The sequence below is a fragment of the Tamandua tetradactyla genome, chromosome 6 (assembly GCF_023851605.1).
Source record: "Tamandua tetradactyla isolate mTamTet1 chromosome 6, mTamTet1.pri, whole genome shotgun sequence".
In the NCBI taxonomy this organism is placed as follows: Eukaryota; Metazoa; Chordata; class Mammalia; order Pilosa; family Myrmecophagidae; genus Tamandua; species Tamandua tetradactyla.
In genome coordinates, this window is record NC_135332.1 from 112369225 (window position 1) to 112392063 (window position 22839).

Consider the following 22839-nt stretch of genomic DNA (forward strand, 5'->3'; position numbering starts at 1 on the left):
GTTATCTGTCATATGAAGATATCTTTTTTTTGTTTTTGCATGGGCAGGCACCAGAAATCGAACCCGGGTCTCTGGCATGGCGGGAGAGAACTCTGCTTCCTGAGCCATGGTGGCCCCCCTGAAGATAGCTTTTATTGTGAAAGAAAAAATGAAAATTGCTGATGTGAACACTAAGGTCAAATTTTCCCACACTTAAGAGTGAATTCATAGTTTATCACTTGATGCATACTTTTTATTATTCTGCAAACATTTATTATGCACTTACTGTTTGTAAGGCATTACATAGGCATATTAGGAAATCTGCTCGTTATTTTTAGCAATGCCTACAGACGGATCTGCTGTCTTTTGTTCCCTGGACTCATTTGAGATTGTTGCAAAGTGCCCATCATCCTGATGGAATTCTCCATGAGAAAAAGAAATTGAGTGAAACCTTATCAAAGAACATATACACACAAACACAGGGGACCAAAACACAGATACTCATTTTCCTTAGTAGGTGATATTTTTGACCCACCAACTGAGATATATCTTTCTTTGGAAGTCCTAGTTTTACGCAGATAAATATACATATTCAAATAATCAGTGTCCTATCTGTTAGGCACCAAATGCACACACACAGCAAATCCAACATAGAGAGAACAGCTGAGAATCATTAGTTGTGATCATAGCCAGGATCTAGGTAAGAACTTTGCAGGTGGAGTGCTCTGTCTGGCAAAATAGCCCAGAAATCTGGAAAGAAAAACATTGTTTAAAATGTGGGTCTTAAAATAAATCATGACTGGAACTTCCTTTGGTCTTAATTTCCTTTTCTTGTTTTTAACTTGGTTCTTATTGCTTAAAAATGGAATATTTGGTATGAGAAAAATAATAAACATGAGTTGCATTGGGACTTAAAGGGCTTCATAAAGAGCATAGAGTTAGATAAAACCTTTTAGCTCTGTCTCCACAGCTATTAACTGCCATATAAACATCAGGTTTTTGTTGTTTTTCTTTTTAAAGTGGTAACGTGGAAATAAGTTTAGATGAAGAAATAGGATTCCTGGAGTCTAATGCAAGCCTGTCGTTGTGTGGACTCGGAGAAGTTGCTTACTCTCTCTAGACCTCAGGTATTAAGAGTTCTGAACTAAAATCCTGTTATGAGCTTGATGCTCAGCATTAGGCTCCACGGAGAAGTTTCAAAGTCTAAAGTTGAGCTTAGATTGCCTTTCGGTTGCTTTACAATTCAGTTTGTTGAGGAAATGTTGCAGGAATATGAGTATGGTGAGTGAGTATGGAGAAGAGAGGGGAAAAAAACAAAATATTTATTAAGAAAACATCTGCCTTCAATTTCATAAAGTGGCTTCTTGGACTTGATAGAACAGTGAAAAAGTTTTAAAGATAAGGAGGATTTTTATGGGTGATGAATTTAGCTTGATCAAAAAGGGGAAAAGATATTTTTAATATATAGTTATATAAAAAAGTACTGGATTCATGTATTGGATGAAAGGAGTTTATTAGGTAAATAGTGAAAAGAGAGTTATGCAGTAGTTTGTATATTGTTTTGCCATAACTTACAATAATGTATTATTTTCTATTGCTGTGTAACAGATCATCCCAAAGCCTAGTGGCTTAAAACAACACATATTTATTGTCTCACAGTTTCAGCGAATCAGGTTGGGAGCCACTTAGTTGGGTGGTCCTGGCTCAGGGTCTCTCATGAAGTTGGCTTAAAGATGTTACCCAGGCTTGACTTGGACTGGATTTCCAGGTGGTAGTTGGCAGGAGGCCTTGGTTCCTTGGACATGGGTGTTTCTATAAATCTGGTGAGGTGTCCTCACAGCAGAAACCACAATGCCTTTTATGACCTAGCCTCTGAAGTAACATACATCACTTTTGCTGCATCAATACAAAAACAAAATACAATTCGAAGAACTGAAGATGGATGACATTTTGATTCAAAGTATATATGCATGTGGTAGATTAAATTATAAACCCCAATTTAGACACGTTCTTAATCTGCATTCCTGTGAGTGTGAACCCTTTGTAAATAGGATCTCTTGAAGATGTTATTTTTAGTTAGTTAAGCTGTGACTGAGCTGAATTAAGTTGGTCTTAATGTGGCTTATTGGAAACCTTTCTAAGCAGAAGAAATTCAAAGAAAAAGCCACAGGGAGGAACCAGAAGCCCTAAGTCAGTAGAACCCAGAAGAGAAGAGAAATGGGAAAGCCATGGAATCCAAGTTTTGCTGTCCAGGCTGAATGCTACCTACGGTGGGAGGAAACAAGCCTTCTTGTCTCTGAAAGTGTGAGCCAATATGTTCCTGTCATTAATCCAACCCATTGTGCAGTATTTGTCTTAGCAGCCTGGCAAACAGATAATATATAAAAAGGAGAAGAGAGATTCTTCATTATGACTTTTATTATTTGCTGAGAAGATACAAAATAATACCAGGTTGAGCTAATCGATTTCCTATGCAAACAACAGATGTAAAATGCTACTGAAGTGAATGGACTTTCATGACTTAGCAGTCAACCTGATATTCCCAGAAATAATTTTTTACAACTATAGGTGATCCTGTATTGTTCACCTCCTAGCCATGGGACAATTAACTTAAGGGTTAGAGTTTAAAAATCTTGATGCTAAGATTATTACATTGCATTAATCTCAGCATTCATATATATTTTCAAATGCATACTATTCCAGGTATAGTGCAGGGCCCCAGGATATAGCCATGTGTGAAACACCCTGAAGGACCATTTGATCCTAACAGGACAGTGGTTTACAGCTGTTTTTGATTCTGTACCTCACTACATTAATGTGAGCCTGATGTATATATGATCATTTACAAATTATCTCCATGTACTGTGTCATCATAATACTTCAAGGAAAAGTATGCACATACGGCAGAAATTTGAATTTACTCCAGATGTAATTAGATGATTTAATTTTTTACTGTCCAATGTGGCTGACAAAGATCTTATGTTGAGTGTAGGAAGGCCAGTTCTACCACGTTCTTGTTGTTTGCTTATGTTTTTATCATTAGTATTTAATCTGTAGCATCTATTAAAAACCTTTTAAGCCATCTCTGGTTTGTGAGGGCTAGTTAATTTAAAACTGGATAATGTTATGTTAATTCAGTCAGTCAAGATAAGCTGTAATGTACTGCAGTTCACTGAGAGCAGATGAACAGAGGGTACACTGGCGACCTCTCTGCTCAGCGGGAATCCCTACTTAACCTGCAAGGTACATCATGCTCTTCCCCTGAAGTGTGATCAGATGTAGAGATAAAGAGCACCAGTTTTGGTCTTTAAGTAAAATAAGAATTTAATTATTTCCTTTTTGAAAAGCAAAACAAAATAGTGTGTTTAATATTTTCTTCTGTACCCTATTAAATCTATTTCATGGTAGAGAATTTCTTAAAACTTATTTTGCTTTGGGGGATGAACTAAAGAATAGGTACATATCATCTAAATTAGGCCCACAGACCAAACCTGGCCCTCACCTGTTTTGTTTTTTTAACAGTGGTTTTCAATATGTTTAAAGGGATATTCAACCTTTTTTTTCACTGACATTATATACACATATCCTCAATAGAGACTAAAAAACACTTTCATTGAAGTATTTGGAGTGTATATTGGGGTCTAGGGACCATACACTTAGCCTTGCTTCCTAAAACAGTCCACAAGGCACCAGTAGATATCCCAAGGCTCTAAGGAAATCTACTGTTCTAGAATTGTGCAAGCTAGAAGACTATCCTTACTAAGAACTAAACACTGCCCAATTATAGACAGAGACTGAAACCTCTTTCCAAAGAGGTGAACTTTCATGGATCCATGAACAGCACGGACATTGGTTGGTCTGAGATGGAGAGATAACTTAGAACAAAGAAATAAAAGAATGACCAGCCTCACCTGTTTTTGTTAATAAAGTTTTATTAGGACTCAGTCACATACATTTGTTTACATAATGTCTGTGGCTACATTCATGCTATATATATGATAGGCATTATTATTTTTGTTTTACATATTAAGAGACTGAATTTCATATAGATAGGTAATAATAATGTAAAGACTAAGATCCAACCTTAAAAATCTGAATAAAAAAGCACACAGTATATGTTATGCAAAAATATGGTTCATGTTAAAATAAAAGGGAGATACATTAAAATATTAATAATGATTTTCTGAAATGCTCTATATCCATGCAATCAGTGAATATTTATTGGACTCTCCCAATTTGCCAGATGCTGTTCAAATCATAGAGACACAGTGGTAAACAAGATTATATGAATATTGGAGAAAATAAATTTGAAAATTATGACAAGAGACAGGGTGTTGAGAGGTCTAGAAATCAGTTGAATGAGGAGGGACTCATAAGCCGTAGATATTAGTCTATGTAAGAGAAGTCTTATGGGTGATCCTAAATGCTGTCTTCATGCATTTGAAGGACAATAACATCTAAAAGTGAATAGTCGCATTTCACAAGGCATTTAAGGGTAAAGTTAGGACTAAAGATAGAAGTTGCTAGGAGACTAATTTCCTCTCTGCATTAAAAAGAACTTTTAAAAGTAAGTGGTCTCCAACAATGGAATAGAACATAAGTTAGCAAGCTTTTTCTGTGAAGGGCCAGATGATAAATACTTTAGATTTTACAGGCCATTTGGTCTGCCATCGTTCAACCCTGCCAATGTAGTGCAAAAGCAGCCATAGACAGTGTGTAAGTGAATGAACTTGGGTGTGTTCCAAAAATACTTTATTTGCAAAAATAAGCGACAGGTTAAATTTGGCCCATATGCCATAGTTTGGCATCCCTAAACCAGACTAATTCAAAGCTGTGAGCTGCCAGTGGCCAAACACCTGACAAGAAGATCACCTGTCAATCATGGTGACTATGGGTTTTTTGTGTGAAGAAACTAAGGTTTCCTCAAAATCAAGGATGGTTTAACAACAACTAGCTGTATTATCTATTTAGCTTCCTTGTTATCTATATCATATATCCATTTATTCACTCATCATCTATCTTTATCTCTTTCTCTAGTATCCATCCATCCATCATCTGTATGTTTTTATCTATGTCATCTATAAATATATCAGTCATCTATATATATCAATCATCTATCTATGCGTTCCTCTCTGCTGTATTTCATCATATGTGACCGCTATCCTGTTTGACCTGAGCTGTTTGCTCATATTAGAAAGGGTAAGGTTGATACAGCAGGAATACAAAGAAAAAAAGAAAGGGAAGGAGGGAAGGAGAGAAGTAGGAAGGGAGAAAGGAGAGAAAGATAGAGAGAGAGAAAGAAACTTTTTAAATCTAGAATATGACTCCCCAATTTCTAAAAAACAATTTATCAAGAAAGAAGGTTTTCTTATTTTGTTTAATTTTAAAGAACTTGGCCTTGTAAGCAGATAACAGAGATTTACTGTAAGACCAGGCTAGAGAGAACTCAGGATATTTATTAAGGTAAGTTCCTGTTGCAGAGAACAGGAGAAAAATGTGAATACATTAGTCAGAAGTGATGGTGGAAAGGAGTAGAGAAATAGGTAGATGAAAGAGAACAGATACTTCTCCTAATTTTTATCACCTCTTGAAACCAAATGCATGGGATTAAAACCATTAAAACATCCAGGTTGGTATGGAAGCTCCAAGGACTTGGGCCTGAGCATCAATAATCAGGGTAAAGTGAGGCTCCATGCCTCTAGGAGATGCCCAGCCCTTGCTTCAGAGCCTAAGTCAATCTGATGTGAAAGCAATAGTGTGGCACTGGCAGAGGGAAGTATATAGAAGTGGGCTGGAGGCAATTCTCCTGATTTGCCATAGCCTGTGATAGTTTCACGAACCCAAGGATGGACTTTGTACCAGCTGAGTCAGCTGGTGGGCTGGCAAAGGACTGGGGTTAAGATAAAGAAAGATGTTATAGTATTTGGGAACACTTACTGGAGTGAAATGTATGGTACCATTATTTCAGCAGTGGGTGCCAGCATGACATTCTAAGAAACCCAGAATGGATCACCAAGGACTCCAAGGATACAAGTTCAGGACCCACTGAGAGAGTGCTGTGTAGATTTAATGTGAGGACCCTTTTTCTATAGTTGCCAAAAAGTGCCCCCTCTCCCCCCACCATATACCCTGTTGCCATCTTGGAAAGAGTAAGGGGGAGGGAGGGAAATCTGATAGATTGAGATATTACTTTAAGTCATTCAAAAGGAAATCAACTGATGGTTCTTTATTTAGCAAAGTAATGTTATTGTAGGTTTCTTTGCTTCTTCCTTTACCCAGTAGGGTAAAGACTTGAGAGGAAGATTAGCTATATCATGGAAAATAAGGGGGCTATATTTCCTTACCACCTTTGGGTAATATCAAGTACAATTTTAACCATCAAGTGAGATTAGGAGACTTTCATAAAAAAAACCTCACACTGCTGCTTTAAAAATTATTCTGAGTGTCCACTTCCCTGATGGTATAAATGGTGGTGATTTCACCTCCACAGTGAGATAGAGTAGAAAGCGGAAAAGAAAGACTTAGATTTGTCTAGCATTTCATAATTAGTAAGTCCTCTAAAATTTGATAAAGGAATGACAAAAAAAAAAAAAAAACAGGCTAACTTATTTTCTGCACACATCAAAATTTATCCCCATAAATAATCCAGAGCTGACTAAAAATATCTCATTGAATATTATACATAACACCTACATTTTATGAGGAAATACTATTTACCAAGCACACACAATGTGTCAAGTGAACATTAAGTGCTTCTACATGTATGTGCTTATGTAACTCCTACAACTTTATAAAGTAATTCAATATTTATATATCTTTGTTTAAAAAGCAAACTATGATTTGGAGAACTTAGAATTTAAGTTAATTGCCCATGATCAGACTGTTCCTAAAGGTTCATCCCAGGATTTGAGCCCACAGCTATTTAAGTTCAAGATCTAAGCTCAATTTTATAAGTAAGATATTGTGTTTGTCCATAGATTGAAATAAATACAAATATGTATGGAGTGAGATGACTGTTTAAAAGATTACTTTCTTGGGGGGTGGTGGTTCGTTTTAAGAGGTAAACAATTACTTGTTATTTACCCATTTTTTGTTTTTTTAAGTTTTAAGTGTGTAAAGTAGGATTCAATAATTTACTTTGGTCTGTGGCACGTTTTTATGCCTTCTTGTTGAATTGTTCCTTTTATAATACATAGTGTCCTTCTTTGTCTCTTTTAATTGTTTTACATTTGGAGTCTAATTTGTTGGATATTAATATAGCTATTCCTGCTCTTTTCTGATTGTTTTTTGCATGAAGTATCTTTTCTCAACCTTTCACTTTCAACCTGTGTTTATCCTTGGGTCTAAAATATGTCTCCTGTAGACAGCATATAGATGGGTCCTGTTTTTTAATTCATTCTGCCAGTCTGTGTCTTTTGATTAGGGAGTTTAATCCATTAACATTTAATATTATTACTGTGAGGGCAGTACTTCCTTCTATCATTTTGTCTTTTGGATTTTATATGTCATATCTAATTTTTCTTCTTTTTACCTTTACTCATAGTCTTCATTTCTACACTCTTCTCCACACCTCTCTCTCTTGTTTTTTTCTGTCTGTCTCTGGTGCTTCCTTTAGTATTTCTTGCAGAGCCACTCTCTTGGTCACAAATTCTCTCAGTGATTTTTTTGTCTGAAAATGTTTTAATTTCTCCCTCATTTTTGAAGGACAATTTTGCTGGATATAGAAGTCTTGGTTGGCAGTTTTTCTCTTTTAGTAATTTAAATATATCATCCCACTCTCTTCTAGCTTCCATGGTTTCTGCTGAGAAATCTACACATAGTCTTATTGGGTTTCCCTTGTATGTGATGGATTGTTTTTCTCTTGCTGTTTTCAAGATCCTCTCTTTCTCTTTGACCTCTGACATTCTAACTAGTAAGTGTCTTGGAGAACACCTATTTGGGTCTATTCTCTTTGGGGTGCGCTGCACTTCTTGGATCTGTAATTTTAGGTCTTTCATAAGAGTTGGGAAATTTTCAGTGATAATTTCTTCCATTAGTTTTTCTTCTCCTTTTCCCTTCTCTCCTCCTTCTGGGACACCCACAACACGTATATTTGTGCGCTTCATATTGTCATTCAGTTCCCTGATCCCCTGTTCAAATTTTTCCATTCTTTTCCCGATAGTTTCTATTTCTTTTTGGAATTCAGATGTTCCATCCTCCAATTCATAATTCTAACCTCTGTCTCTTTAAATCTACCATTGTAGGTTTCCATTGTTTTTTTCCATTTTTTCTTCTTTGTCCTTCACTCCCATAAGTTCTGTGATTTGTTTTTTCAGTTTTTCTATTTCTTCTTTTTGTTCAGCCCATGTCTTCTTCATGTCCTCCCTCAATTTATTGATTTGGTTTTTGAAGAGGTTTTCCATTTCTGTTCGTATATTCAGCATTAGTTGTCTCAGCTCCTGTATCTCATTTGAACTATTGGTTTGTTCTTTTGACTGGGCCATATCTTCAATTTTCCGAGCATGATCTTCTGCTGGCGTCTGGGCATTTAATCAGATATCCCTGGGTGTGGGACCCAGCAGGTTGAAATATTTTCCTGTGAAATCTCTGGGCTCTGTTTTTCTTATCCTTCCCAGTAGGTGGCGCTTGTGGTGCTCATCTGTCTGCAGGTCCCACCAGTAAAAGATGCTGTGGCTCCTTTAACTTTGGAAAACTCTCGCTGTAGGGGAGGGTCGCCAGCCGAAGCGGCTTGGGGGAGTGCCAATCCCAATCTCCCAGCCGGCCCGGGAATCCGCGCGTGGGGAGGGTCGCCGGCCTCCGCAGCCTGGGGGAGCGCCCATCCAAATTTCCCAGCCATCCCGGGGAGCCAAGCGTGGTGGGGGCCACCGGCCTCTGCGGCTTGGGGGAGTGCCTGTCCAAATTTCCCAGCCGGCCCGGGGCGCCAAGCGCGGTGGGGGGGCACCGGCCACCGCGTCTTGGGGGAGTACCTATCCACCATTCCCAGCCGGACCAGGAAGCCACGTGTTTGGAAAGGACCCTGGTTGCCGGTCTCCCCGGCTTGGGGGGATCTCCGATCCAATTCTCCCAGCTGGTCCGGGAGGCTGCGCATGGGGCGGGGGGCGCTAGCCGCCACGGCTTAAGGGGATCACCTGTCCAATTCTACCAGCCGGCCCAGGAAGGAGAGAGGGAGGGACTCCGGCCGCCTGCCACCCCGGCCCGGGGAAGCGCGCGCCCCTCAGCAATCTCACTGCAGCGGGGTCTCGCAGCCAGTCAGCCATTCCAGAATGGGGTACGCTGTCTTCTTGGTCTCTGTCGTGGCTCCAGGAGCTGTTCTGCACCGTTTCCACTTCCCTAGTAGCTGTTCTGGAGGAGGAACTAAGACCCGTGCGTCTTACCAAGCCGCCATCTTCTCTGGAAGTCTGTAGGCTGACTTTAATTGCTTCAGTTTTCCAGACGCTGGGGTCTGAATTTCTTGAGGGAGGGATTCTACCTGAGCCAGGCCCTACCCCTCTCCTAGGAAAGGCATAGCTTCCAGGGTATTACTTCCTTTTACCTGACCAGCCTCTTTGTCTCTCAGACAAGCTTAAGTCTGCCCTTACCTTGGGCATTTGAAGCCTGAGAAGCCTTGCAGTTGTATCCAAAGAGTAGTCAAGCCATAGAAACATAGCCAAAGAATAAAAAGGCCGCTGCTTCCCCACCAGAGCAGGACGTACGGTCGGGGACCGGGAAGACGCGCCACCTGCCAGCATGGCTCAGAAATACGTGAACAGCAAAATCCACCCTGGGAAGGTGGCTGTGTTCATCAAACCCACCTGCCCCTACTGCAGACGGACCCAAGAGATCCTCAGCCAAATGCCCTTCAAAAAAGGACTCCTGGAATTTATTGATATCACGGCCACCAGCGACACAAACGCGATTCAAGATTATTTCCAGCAGCTCACAGGGGCAAGAACGGTACCTCGGGTCTTTATCGGAAAAGATTGCATAGGTGGATGTACTGATCTAATAAATATGCAAGAGTGGGGAACTAGAGACACGGCTACGGCAAATTGAAGCCCTAAAATAATTACAGAGCAGACCTCAATGATACCCTCCTTGAGAACTGGATGGCCTCGCCAACGATGACAGCACCTCTTGGCTATTCTTACCCAACTACAGCAGTTGTTTACTTAAATTCTGAAATGCATTAATCAAAATAATAATAATGTATAGGGGGTTTTGTTCTTCTTTTGGATCAGTATTAGAAGGTAGACCCACTTTCCCCACATCATGGGGATGAAAAGATTGATGAACCATCTTGGGTTTCTTCTGGAAACCCAAGTGGTCTTTGGGTTCAAAAACACCATGACAAGTTATGGTTTAATATTTATCCATTGATCCGAAAGATGTTCTTTCTCTTTGGCATATTTTTTTACTGTTCATGTGCCAGCAGTCCTCTACCTCTAAACCAGTGTTTCTAAACCACGACCATGCTTATTCCAGGCCCCCCAGGCTAAATCTGTATTTGGTCTTTTGTGCTACACATCAGTCAAAGATATCTTGCTGAGCTTGACCCTCTAGAGTTAGCATGAGGAAATCAATAGCTTCTTAAATGTGCTTTTTCAAACTACCTGCATATCCCCCTTCACCATCTTTATAACACGACTCTGAGCCAGTGTTCTCAACCTTGACAACTTAATAGTTTTCATGGGAAACGTTCAAGAATTCCATGAAGAGTCTGTAAGGACCCAAGTTGAGAAACTCGGCATGAAAAGTTAAGTACTGTTCTCACTTGGTGCCACAGGGGTCAGAGACACAAGTGAAGATGCTGCAATCATGTGGCAGTATTTTTATGTAAGATATTTGTCCAGGTAATCCTGAACAACTGTGTGTTACTTTGATTTAGATTCTCAAATTTAAAATGCAAAATTAAAAAATTACTACAGAAATCTTGTGGCTCCCTCCCCAAGAAGATGTCTGCGGAAGGAGCTAAATTTGAGAAACACTGTCCTAAATGATTGTCAATTATTACTTTTTTCTTTTTCTACTCTTTGAAAATTTAAGAATCCCTTACCATATAATTTAGTTTTGTGTTCTAGAATTGCAAGATTATGTTCCTTTTCTTTTGTGTTGGTTTAGTGTGATTAATTTGTTTTCTAATAAAGAACTCTGAGATGAAAAAATAAATAAATTAAATAAATAAATAAATAAATAAATAAATAAATAAATAAATAAGTCCTTTTCAGAGCAAGACCGCCATTCCTTGGGTTTGCCGATCAAGAGCTTAATTTGGTGCATTGCTCTATGTATCTCCAGGACCTATGTGCCCCCTCCGTTCTTCATGGCCCAGACCCTTTCAAGTATCTTGTGCTATCTGATCCAAAAAAACCTCTATTTTTTTTCTTTTTCCATCAGCCCTGCCCCTCTGGTCCAGGGCAAAACCCAGCAACCTTAGCTTTTACTCGAGATTCAACTGAGCTGGGGGTCTATCTTTACTAGTCAGAATTTGTTAATTAATTCCACAGTTGGAGCTTGGCTGCACTCAGCCCCTGCTGCTGGTAAAACCTCTTTCCTATCCCCTCTGGGAAGCAGCCTATGGGGGAGGGTCACCAGCCACCATGGCTTGGGGGACTCATGGTTCTTTGGGGGCTCACAGCTGGTCTTGCTTGTCCAGACTGATGTATGCTGTGTGTCTGGTCACTGATATGGCCCCAGCAGTAGTTCTGTACTGTTCCTGGCTATTTACTAGCTGCTCTGCAGTATGGACTAAATTCCACACCTCGCTAAGCCACCATCTTGGACACCCCCCCACACACACACACACACGTGGCACATTTTTGCTCTGGTCCAAAGGGTGTCCCTCTCTGTTTATTTTAGAGTTATCTTTTTTCTTTCATTCTCTATTCTGTTTTCTTTCTTCATTCTCTTCCCTTAAGCATCCACAGTAATGTAGTTAACATAGTTTTATGTAATAAGTAGTTTGGAATGTTCACTAATAATTCCTTTTGGGATTTTTATTGGAATTACGTTAATCTATAGATAATTGAGTATATCTCCCTATTAATTCATGTTTTATTTATAACATTTAATTCATTTTTAAGTGTTTCTCTAAAAAGACCTTAGGCTTTCTTCATAAAGTTAATTCCTGAAAAAAAATATTGAGTTTTATTGTGATTGTATCTTATTTTTTAAAAACTAGCTGGTTATTGCTAGCATCAAAGAATGGTATTTTATAGGTTAATCTTTTGTCCTATAAACTTTCTGAATTCTCTTATTTATTTTAATAGTGTGCTAATTCTGTCAGGTTTTCTCTGTGATTTATCATATGGAAATAGTGAGTTTTGTCTCTTCTCTTTTAATCTGTATACCTCATTTCTTCCTCTTGTTTTATCTCATGTTGAACAGAAGCAGTCAAGGTGGGCTTTCTAGTCTTGTCTTTTCCCATTCATAAAGGAAATGTGTATATAGTACTGTTTCTGCTAAATAAGATGTTTGCTGCAAGTTCTTGGTGCTTAACCATTAGTAAACTATGAAGGCCATTTCTATTGTTACTTTTTTCCTGGGATTTATTCATCTTGAATATTTCTTAAATGCCATCAGATACTTTTACTATATTTGTTTTTATGATCATATGATTTTCCTTCTTTAGCTCATTCATGTAATCAACTATACTAGTTGATATTTGTGGTATTAAAAATTTCTGAAATTAAACTTTATTTGATCATGTGATATTTATTATTGTCTTAGTACTCTGTTATAATGAACTGACCCATGTTTAGCATTTTCATGTCTGTCTTTATATGTTAAAGTTAGCTTATATGTTTTGGCACCAGCTCTTCTCTGCATTAATGTTAAAAAATGAGTGAGCTGGGGTATTTTCTTTACTTATTTTCTAGGACAGTCCTGTAATATAGAGACTATTTTTGTTCCATTAAAATCTTATAGAATCATCTCATTTTGTGTGTTTTGTTTCACTTGAGTAAAAGGAGATTTTGTTTTTTATGTTATTTCTTTCATTCTCTTAAGGCTTGTATGTCTAGTCAAATTTTCTTTTTCTTCCATCAATTTTAGAAGTTTTATGTTTAAGAATGTTTTCACAGGTGGTGTATAGTTGCTAGTAAATAGTATATATTTTTTTGTTTATATTATGTATTTTGTTCATTTACAACTTTTCTCTTATTTTTCCTTCTTCAGCCTTGCCAAAGATTTCTCTATCTTATTAGTCTTTTCAAAGAAGCATCTTTCAGTTGTATAATCATCTCTTCTTCTCATTTGTTTTCTTTTTCATTAGTTTCTGACCTAATGTTGATCATTTTATTCTAACATTCTCAGTTTTATTATCTTCTAATTTTATGTTTCAGTTTTTTTTTACAACTAATAAATCTGTTGATCCTTATTATTCTTTCAGTAATGATTTAGTCGTGTCCCACAAACTTTGACATATAATTCCTTCATTTCAATTTAGTTCAGCTATTATTCAATTTCCCCAAAATGTCTTTCTAAGGTAAGAGTTATTTAGTATTGGTTCATTTTGATTATAGACATAAGGGATTTGTTTCCTTTTAGCTATATCCTCTTTTTTTAGGTCACAGTCTCAATGTTCATTCATTGGTATTTATTGAATGTCTTTTATGGCTATGGAAGATTTTTTAGAATAGTCTAAGGTTGCTTAACCTCAGCTTGGGATGTAAAAGTCTATATATCCGTATGTTGAGTATTAATAAATATGCTCTCAAATATTTTATCTGCTAATCTTTTGCGCTCTTGATTCATCAATGTCTGTATTTATCTATTTCTTACCATAATTTGTCAGATGTTGCTTTACATCTTTAAACATGAGGTTGTTAGATCCAGAGGATGGGGGATAATCATTATATCTTCTTGAGCTATTGTTTCTTTTACTTAAATATAATTCTCAGTTTCATGTTATATCTTTCTATTCTAAATCCTTTTAATCTAAAAATATTTGGTTGAGAACTCTAGCATTTATTGTTTGCGTCTTCATGGTTCACATAATTTTTGACTCTTTAGTTCTACCTTTATGAACATTTTTGTTTTATCATTAGTTCTTAACCATCATAATTCTAGATCTTTTAAAAAGCCAACCTGAAAGTCTCAGTTTTTTAATTAGTTAACATAGCCCATAAGGAAAAAAATCCCTTATGTCTATAATCTTCATGAGAACTACTCTTCCATTAGAGAATATTTCTCCTATCTTGTTTTAAATTTGCTGTTCACCATGACTGTATTTTTTCTCCTTTTACAGTTTCCAGGAGATAGTTCATATTTTTTCCTGCTGGTTTAAAAAATATATATTCTGTTTTTATCTTGTGATGTTTTCCCCTAACTTATTAAGATCCATGACTGTTTTTTATCTTCCTTTACCTTTAATTTTTGATCTTATCACTATTAGGTCATTCTTTCAAATAAGACAGTTATGTTTGCTTACTCTCGTTTCATCTAAGTTTTAAATCTGCATTGTTATTGGTATACTTTTTGTTTATTTATTTGCAATAAAAAATCTCTAAGTAACATACTTTTATAAATAAAAGTATTTTATAAATAAATAACATTTTTAATATTATCTTAGATTCATTTCTATCATTGTAGGGTATTTTCTCTAGGAGCTCTTTCAAAGATGATCTTGGTAAGATAAATTGTAAGGGCTTGTGTGCCTGAAAATAGCATTTTAAAATTTTTTCTTTGCATTAAATAAATGATGGATAAAAAGTTCTAGTTTAATTTTTTTCTTAAAAGTGTATAAATATTGTTGCTTTTGAGAAATATGATGTTCTTTTGATTGCTTCTTGTAGATGATCTATTTTTAATCTCTTAGAACTTGTAGAATTATCTTTGACCTTAGGATTCATACATATCTCTACAATGTATTTAGGTGCATGTGGATTTCTCTTTCATATTTATTCCTTAGATATTCTCCTTATAAATCATTTTTATCTGAGGACTTGCATTTTACTATAATGCAAAGAAAATTTCAGACATTACTGCTTCAACTATTGCCTCTCTTTCATATTGTTTTTGCCCTGAGGCTTCCATTACAGAAAATTGATACTTCTGTTATATTCTTCACCTCTTTTTTTCCTTATTCTTTTCATCTTTCTATCCTTCCCTGAAACATCCTGGAAGAGATCCTTAAAATTGTTTTCCAGAACACTAATTGATTTTTTCCTTGTATGCTTCTATTTAATAAATTCAGTTATTTCAAATATTGCATGCTTTCACATCCAGTATTTTTAAATGATCATACCCTATGCTCCTTAAAAATGTTGGGTTTTTTTCATCTAATAATTCTACTTTCTTTGATATAGGTGATTCAGTTGTGTTTCTTTTTATTATATTTCTGCCCCTTGGATGTCAAAGATTTCTTTTCCTATGAGTGCATGGTTTCTCTGGGTAACTTGCTTGTTAACTGCGCGAAGGATCAAAAGCTTTGTCTGTATCTCCAGGTAAGTTTAAGGATTTGAGGATGGGATGAAATAGAGAACCTCTAGTGTTACGATATGAGCTCAACCTCTAACTTTTGTTTACTATCACCATTGGATGATCATATTCCTTAGATACTTCATTTCTTGGTGCTCCTTCATCTTATGTTTAAATATCATGACATTTACGCTGAACACAATTACTTTTAGCCATTAATATATGTGATCTTAAAATGAAAATTTGGGTGTCAAACTATGAACTAAGATTTTTACCCTACTGCATACTAATGTGTTGTCGTTCTATAGTTTCAGGGATACTGGCAGAAGATATGTGACTCCTGTATCAGAAGTAAAGGAGAGTTTCTTACTCACAGCAATAGTAGTAGCCAGAGTATCAGTGTTTCTTGTGCACTTTCTCTGTGCCCCAATTCCCACAAACAACATTACAAGGTCAGGTGATGTGCACATGCATGGATTATATATAAGAAATGAACCCAAACCTAGGGCAATCCATTTGTTTTAATGATGGGCTACAAGCAAACACCCCCAATTTTTGTCCTGGAAGGAAACATTTTCTTAAACAAACCTGCCTTCCTCACCTTTTAGAGACCTATCTCTTTGTTCCAAGGCTGCTCACTATACAAATATCCTTGAAAATATAGAAGAAAAGGCTGTCAAAGTGGGAAGAAATGTGAGATCCTTGGAAAATTGTCTTCTAACATGGGTGGGTAAACAATTTTAATAAAATATTTAAAGAACTTCCCAAAGTGTGCTTTAGAGTTATACATCTTCTACGTGTACATATAGTTTGCTATAAAATTTTAAGCCTTTAAAATTTTTTGCTTTGTAGGTTAGGGTTGAAATTTCATTTTCTTCATTTCTTTAATTTAAAAAGTCTTGTTTCAGTCATACTGCTCTTTGGAACGTTGTACACTTTCAAAGCTACACTTCACATGGCAGTTGGCAGTTTATGGCTTTGCTAGATATTCTTGATTAGACCACCTTCCTCCTGTAAGACATACCATATGCCTATAGAGTAACACCCTGGAAAAACTTTGCCATTATTTAAAGAGCTAAAGTTGAATGAATTCCTTGTCATTTCAAATAATTTTTCCCAAAGTTCAAAAAATCAGAAGGAGCTATCAAATTAGACTCCCAACTCAGAACATTAGAGATATTAGAAGATACCTCTGAACAACGTTTAAAGAAAACATACTGCTATAAATATGCTCCCGAGGTCAGAATCCCTACATGGAACAAAGAGGGAGGATGCCACATGGAGACATATGTGAGAATTGAGGGGCAGGGTCTGGTGCCTTTCAAGTGAGATTGGGTCACAACACGCACTCTGATGTGACTTACAGATTGGCTTTTTGACTGGATATTTTATGGCTGGAATCTTGTTTTATATATATATAATAAGGGCATATTTATTTTCAATTGTTTTTATAAGGAATAGCTTTATCCTTTAAACAGTGGAACTCATCTATGTGCTTTGGAAGAGTTGTTGAATTATAAGGGCATGATCTTTATATTGGAAACTTATCTATTTTTATAAGTGAAAATCCTGGAAAATTAGAGGAATTTAAACAGATCCACCCTACAGTACAGATGCCAAATCAGTGTGTGCATGTATGTGTGTTTGTGTGTATGTGCACACACTGACAAAGGAAATTTAAATGGATTCTTCTCATTATTTTGGCTTCCAAGGAAGAACCTGAAAGGGAGTCTCATTGCTAGAAAACTGATACTGTAAAAGCTTTTTTTTCACATTTCAGATAGTACCTTTAAACCCATTTTAAGCCTTAAAGTAATGTAACTACTCAGAAAGAGTAACTTTATTCCTGTTTCTTGTCACATTCTGACAGCCAGTAGCACATATGTCTTATTTTTAACTTTGTTTATACTCTTAAAGAAAAATGAAGGTGGTGAGTATTTTAAGGCTAGAAAGTATTATTCTTCTTATAATTAGAGTTACAGAATTTTTTGTTATATGACCTTTCCATTTTTTCTTTATTACATTGAAGAAAATAGATATTTCTGGAAAAATTGTGATAAGGTTATTTACAAGTTCAAAATAATGTTAATTGTTGACTTTAAAATTAAATATTAAAATAAGGTAACTATATAAACATGTTTAGATAAATCTTTCCTTCCTCACTCCTTCTGATACTAATGAAAATAAAGGTACATTACTACTGACAATTAAGGAAGAGAGCCACCAATTTCCATAATCTTTGAAGCTTTCTGACAAAAATAATGCAAAGAGGATTAAAATGAAGATTCTGTAAATCAGCTTCAAACCCTTTCCCTGGACTGCACTATCCCATTAATACCCACAAAATGTATAGGAAAGCACTAAATGTAGGCTATTCTAGCAAGGTACCATTTGGGATTACTTTTGCTATTGGGTGTCAAAAACAATAGGTACAAAGTGTTCTTGACGAATCAAAGTTTGTAGGAGGTATCCAGGAATGCTGATTCTTCAAACAGCAAAGAACACCACTTAGAAGTCATGGTATGGGTCATCTAATTGACATGGATACAGAAATCTGGACCATGGCTTTAGAGTATCAACAAACAGGAAAAACTAGAGTAAGAGATTTCTGTCTTATGACTGCCTGACATCAACTCAATCTCAAGTCTCTTCAGAATGTTGATTCCTAGAAAAGATAATTGAAATTTTCATCTGCAAGATATTCCTTCTCAGCTCTGAAAGGAGAATTTTAAAAGTAATTAAGTGGAAATGGAAGGATCCAAAGAAAACATATTGATCCTCTTTCTGGAGAAAGATCAGATTTGAATAGAAAACTGCCAAATATTAACTTAAAGAAAAATAAAAATATTCTAGATCATAAAATAAATGGAGAACCTGATATACAATGGAAGAGGATTTTCTGTTGGTGGGTTGACAAGATTTACTATGTAACAAATGGATAAATTTCAGACATTTGCCTTGTACTCTCAATATTCAGATTTATAGTTTGTGAAATGGAATAAAAGAGGATATGAAAAGGCAACATGGTGAGATTTAAATGGAATTGCAGGAGAAAAAGGCAAAAACTAAATGGAAATTGAATAAGATGAGTTGAATATATTTTAAAAATCAGTCTTATTTCTATATACTACAACAAAATATAACCAAAACTACCATTTAAAAGAGCATTAAAAATATAAAATACTTAGGAATAAATTTAATAAAATTGTTAAAGAGTCTTCACTAAATGTTAAACATACATTTTTGAGAGATAGTAAAGAGGAAACAAATAAATGGAAAGATATATCATGTTTGTGGATTGGTTGAGTCAATGTTAAAATGTCAGTATAGTTTTAAAGCAATTCAAATGAAAATCCCAAAAGACTTTTTACTGAAGTTGACAAACTATTTCTAAAATTTTTATGGAAACAAAAGTCCTAGGATATTCAAAAATAAATCTTGTATAAAAGCAAAGTGAAAGACTACTAATACCTGATTTCAATATTTACTGTAAAGTTACATTAATATATATGATGTGGTATGGAAGACGAGCAGAAAAATAGGTCAGAATAAAAGAATAGAGAGTTTGGAAATAGACCTATGCATATATGGTCAGAAAGGAAAATTTTTCAATGAATTCTGCTATATAAAAATTAAGTTGAACTCCCCCACTCCCCCACACCATATGTATTAGTTTTATAGCTAAAAAATGTAAAACGTGTAAAAGAAAATGCAGAATAATATATACATGGTCTTGGGGAAAGGAAAGAGTTCTTAGGGCGCTGAAAGCATTGATCATAAAAGAAAAAAATGATAAATTGCACATCACAAATAAAAATTTATGCTTATCAAGAGTCACCTTAAAGTGCAGAAAAAGGCAAAATTAGAATGTGTATTAGTGTGTGTTTATATATATATAAATTATATATATATACATTTTATATCTGAAATAGGTCAGATATAAAATAAGCCATACTGTCTAATCCCATTTGCTTGAATTTCAAAAATAGGGGGAGGGGTGTTGACTGGAAATGACCGGAAGGAACTTTCTTGGGTAATAGAAAAGTTCTATACTTTAGCTGAAGTGTTGGCTACAGGATAAATTGCCAAATTTTTCAAATTATACTAAAGCTCTGTGCAATTCACCGAGTAAATTCTCCCTCAATACAAAATGTAACAATAGTCATAAGCAAATAATAAAATTTTGGGTAAAATAAATCTCTGCATCCTCTTGACTAGTTACAAGACAGAAAATTATGACTAGGAAATAATTTAAGAAAACTAAAAATACACCAACAGAACTCAAATCTGCATTGTAAATAAGGACAAAAACACTGGATATTTAAATCATTATATGAAAGGCACTATTTAGAAGATTTTCATAAAATTCAGGAGAAAGGAAAAAAACGGAAAATAATGAGAGATGATGTCATGTAGGATATAAAAATAAAGGATATTTAACATGAAGAGACTAGAAACAAGTAGAAGAATCAAAGATCCAAGGATACTAAAATAATTCACAAATCTAGTGGGCTTCCTCTGTATCATGCAATATTGAATTTAAAAAGAAACAGCATTCCCAGTGCCTGCTCATACAAAAAACAAAAAAACAAAAAATAAAAAAAAGAAACAGCAAATATACAAATTCTAATGATTTTTAAATTTCAGGAGTAAAGGATATCAATGGAGAAAAATGAGTAATGAATTATTTTATACAGCAAAAGATAGAAAAATCAATCTGTTAGAAAATATAAGTAAAGTGCAAAAAATTCTAGATTAAGTACACACTCATGATAATAAATGTAAATTTATGACAATAAATGCATATCTTCTTTAAAGTGACAGTAAGATTTAAGCTGTTTAAAAATATAGTATTCTCCACAAAGTAAGGAAAAGGACTAAAGTATTATATTATTCTGTAAGTTTCAACCAGTACAAGATGAGGCATAAATAATGGATAGAAGAAAACAAGATTATGAATACACATAGAGTTCATTCTATAATCTTTTGAGAAAATCCAAGAAACAAACTATTATAATAAGTTTGTTAAAGTTTGTTAACTTGTATTACTGATATTAAGAAGAAAAATAGCTTTAGTACTGTGTGCAGGAATGTGTCTTACTCTATTTGCTATCCCCAGTTCCTAAAATAGTGTGTCCGTTAGATATTTGAGGGTAGAAAGCATAATCGCTAAATTACCCTGACCAGAATAATAAACAAAAATTCCTATGGAATAATGATGGGCCATAAAATATAGGGAGATGCAAATGAATAAAGAACTTTCCATGAATAAAGGTACTAACTGCCCTTTAATACTCAGAAATCAGTTGAATTTTAAGAGCTTTGATGTCAATTATTATTTCAGATTATAAACTTTTGATGGAAGCTAAATTGTAATTGTTGGCAACTCATGTGGATCCAGCAAGACTGTCATGCAATAAACTGTATCTGCTTCCTAATAGTCTGATATTCTGTCTCTTAATCTATATTATTTGTTGGAAAAATATTTGAATAGAAAGGCAATGGTCATTGGGCTTTTTGTAGAATGGTGCTATATGGAAAAGGAGGGCAGAATTGAGGATTATGCATAAAATTTATTAAACTAAAAATTTTCTGGTTCCATAGTGTTTAATTAACCCCAACAATTAAGATAGATATTTTATTACATTTCATTTGTTTCTTGGGTATTTTTTGAAATGCAAATAAACTTAAGGTCTCTGTGTCTACCCAGAAAGCACTTTTGGCCAGCGGAGTGAAATTTTGCACAGTAGCATCTCTCAGGAGGCATTCGCTCACACACCACACATTTCCAGATGTTTACCAATTGTGAATGGTTTTAAAAATGAAAACTACCGTCTGTGTTTCTCACCTTCAAAAAAAAAAAAGGGTATCATCAATAGCTGAAGTTATGCCTAGGTTATTCCTAAGGTTTTCTTCCTGAACAAAGGCAGAGAAGAAGGGAGGTTAATGTTTTACTTCCCTGATTCACTGGTAGCGAGATTTCTATTTCCTTACAATCAATCTTTGGTATAATGAAATATTCAAGAATAACACTGTTGCCTACTTAACAGTCATCCCGAGGCCTGAAAATCCAGATTTAACTGGAAAGTTAGGAATCAATCCTGGTGCTATGTTAATGAACTTTCAAGTGAGACCAAAATTTGTCAAATCTCTGTTCTGTTACTTCTCACTTAAAGTTTTTGGCATCAAAGAACAGCAGTGAATTATGGCATTTAGAGTGTAGCACATGTCTAGTCTTGATCTTGCTTTGGCAAAGTCACAGCTAAGATATCTTCAAAAGGACATGGCTAAGATGTCCAACAAGACTTTAATGAGGATAAATTGTAGAGCAATTTGGGAATTCTATGTTATCAGAGAGGCCAGTGGAGTTCCTAATCAGTAACTGAACAGAGCTTTCTAATTAAAAAAATAGATGGATTGTCGAAAAGAGTACAGAAGCATATCATTTATTCCTTCTTTCATTCATTCAACAAATCTAACGATACTCTATGATGTTCTAGGAATTGAAATAGACTCTGAGCTTGAAAAGATAAAAAAAGAAATATAGCCTCTGCCCTCAAGTTGTTTATTATGTATGTGAGAGAGAAAGACATTATTAGGTGAAAATTATAATACCTTTTGGTAAAAAGAGTAGTATAATGAGAACAGAATTGAAAGTAGCCAACAAAGCTAACTGGGAAGCTAAGGTTTAACAGCCTTGAACATACTTGAAAGTGTGGAGAGGGTTGATGTGATGAAAATGATGTAGATGATGGGCTAGATAGAGGATGACAAGGCTGAGGGGACAATATGAGCAAAAGCACAGTGCTGAGAAACAGCATGATATATGAAAGGAAATTGGAAGCAGTTGTCCAGTGAGGTTGGCTCATAGAGACAAGAAAATAAAATTGAGACGTAAGCAGGGCATCACCTCAAGGAGGACCTCTTATGAAATTTAAAGAAGTTATGATGTATTCTATAGACAAGGAAGAGCTGAATGTGACATGATCAGATTCGCTTGTTCCATAGACCTCCTGGCAAATGTGAGGAAGATATATCTTGGGGGTCAGGTAGGGAGCACAGAAGTAGGGAGTGTAAGAGCTGAAGGTTTTTGTAGTAGTCCAGTAGAAAAAGGATGAGTGGTTTAAACCACAGCAGCAATAGTAAGGATAGAGTAAGACAGATAAATCTAAGCAACACTTGGGAAGGAACATTAACAGACTTAATGATAGGCTAAAAGTAGGATAGAGGGAGATTGAGGGTAAAAGAAGAAGTTAAAAGAAATTCCTAATTTCTGTGTTACATATTCAGGTTTCCATTGGCTCTGTGGGGCTAATCTCATGGGAGATGTTTCAAGAATTATAAACATTCATGTGATAGTTGAAACTCATGGTAATGAAAATATTTTGGGAGAGAACAGAAAAGAATATGTAATCTTGAGGAATCTTAAAATGAAAGCCCCAAATGACAATTTACTGCAAGCCA

The 22839-nt window shown here is 35.5% G+C and overlaps 1 protein-coding gene and 1 pseudogene across 1 annotated transcript in view; both read left to right on the forward strand.

Annotated features, from left to right (window-relative positions):
- The window catches only part of C6H8orf34 (chromosome 6 C8orf34 homolog), a 393975-nt gene that overhangs the window by 205699 nt on the left and 165437 nt on the right, over positions 1-22839 (forward strand). The gene's annotated exons all lie outside the window — the stretch shown is intronic.
- Positions 9706-10043, forward strand: LOC143686286 (glutaredoxin-1 pseudogene; annotated as a pseudogene).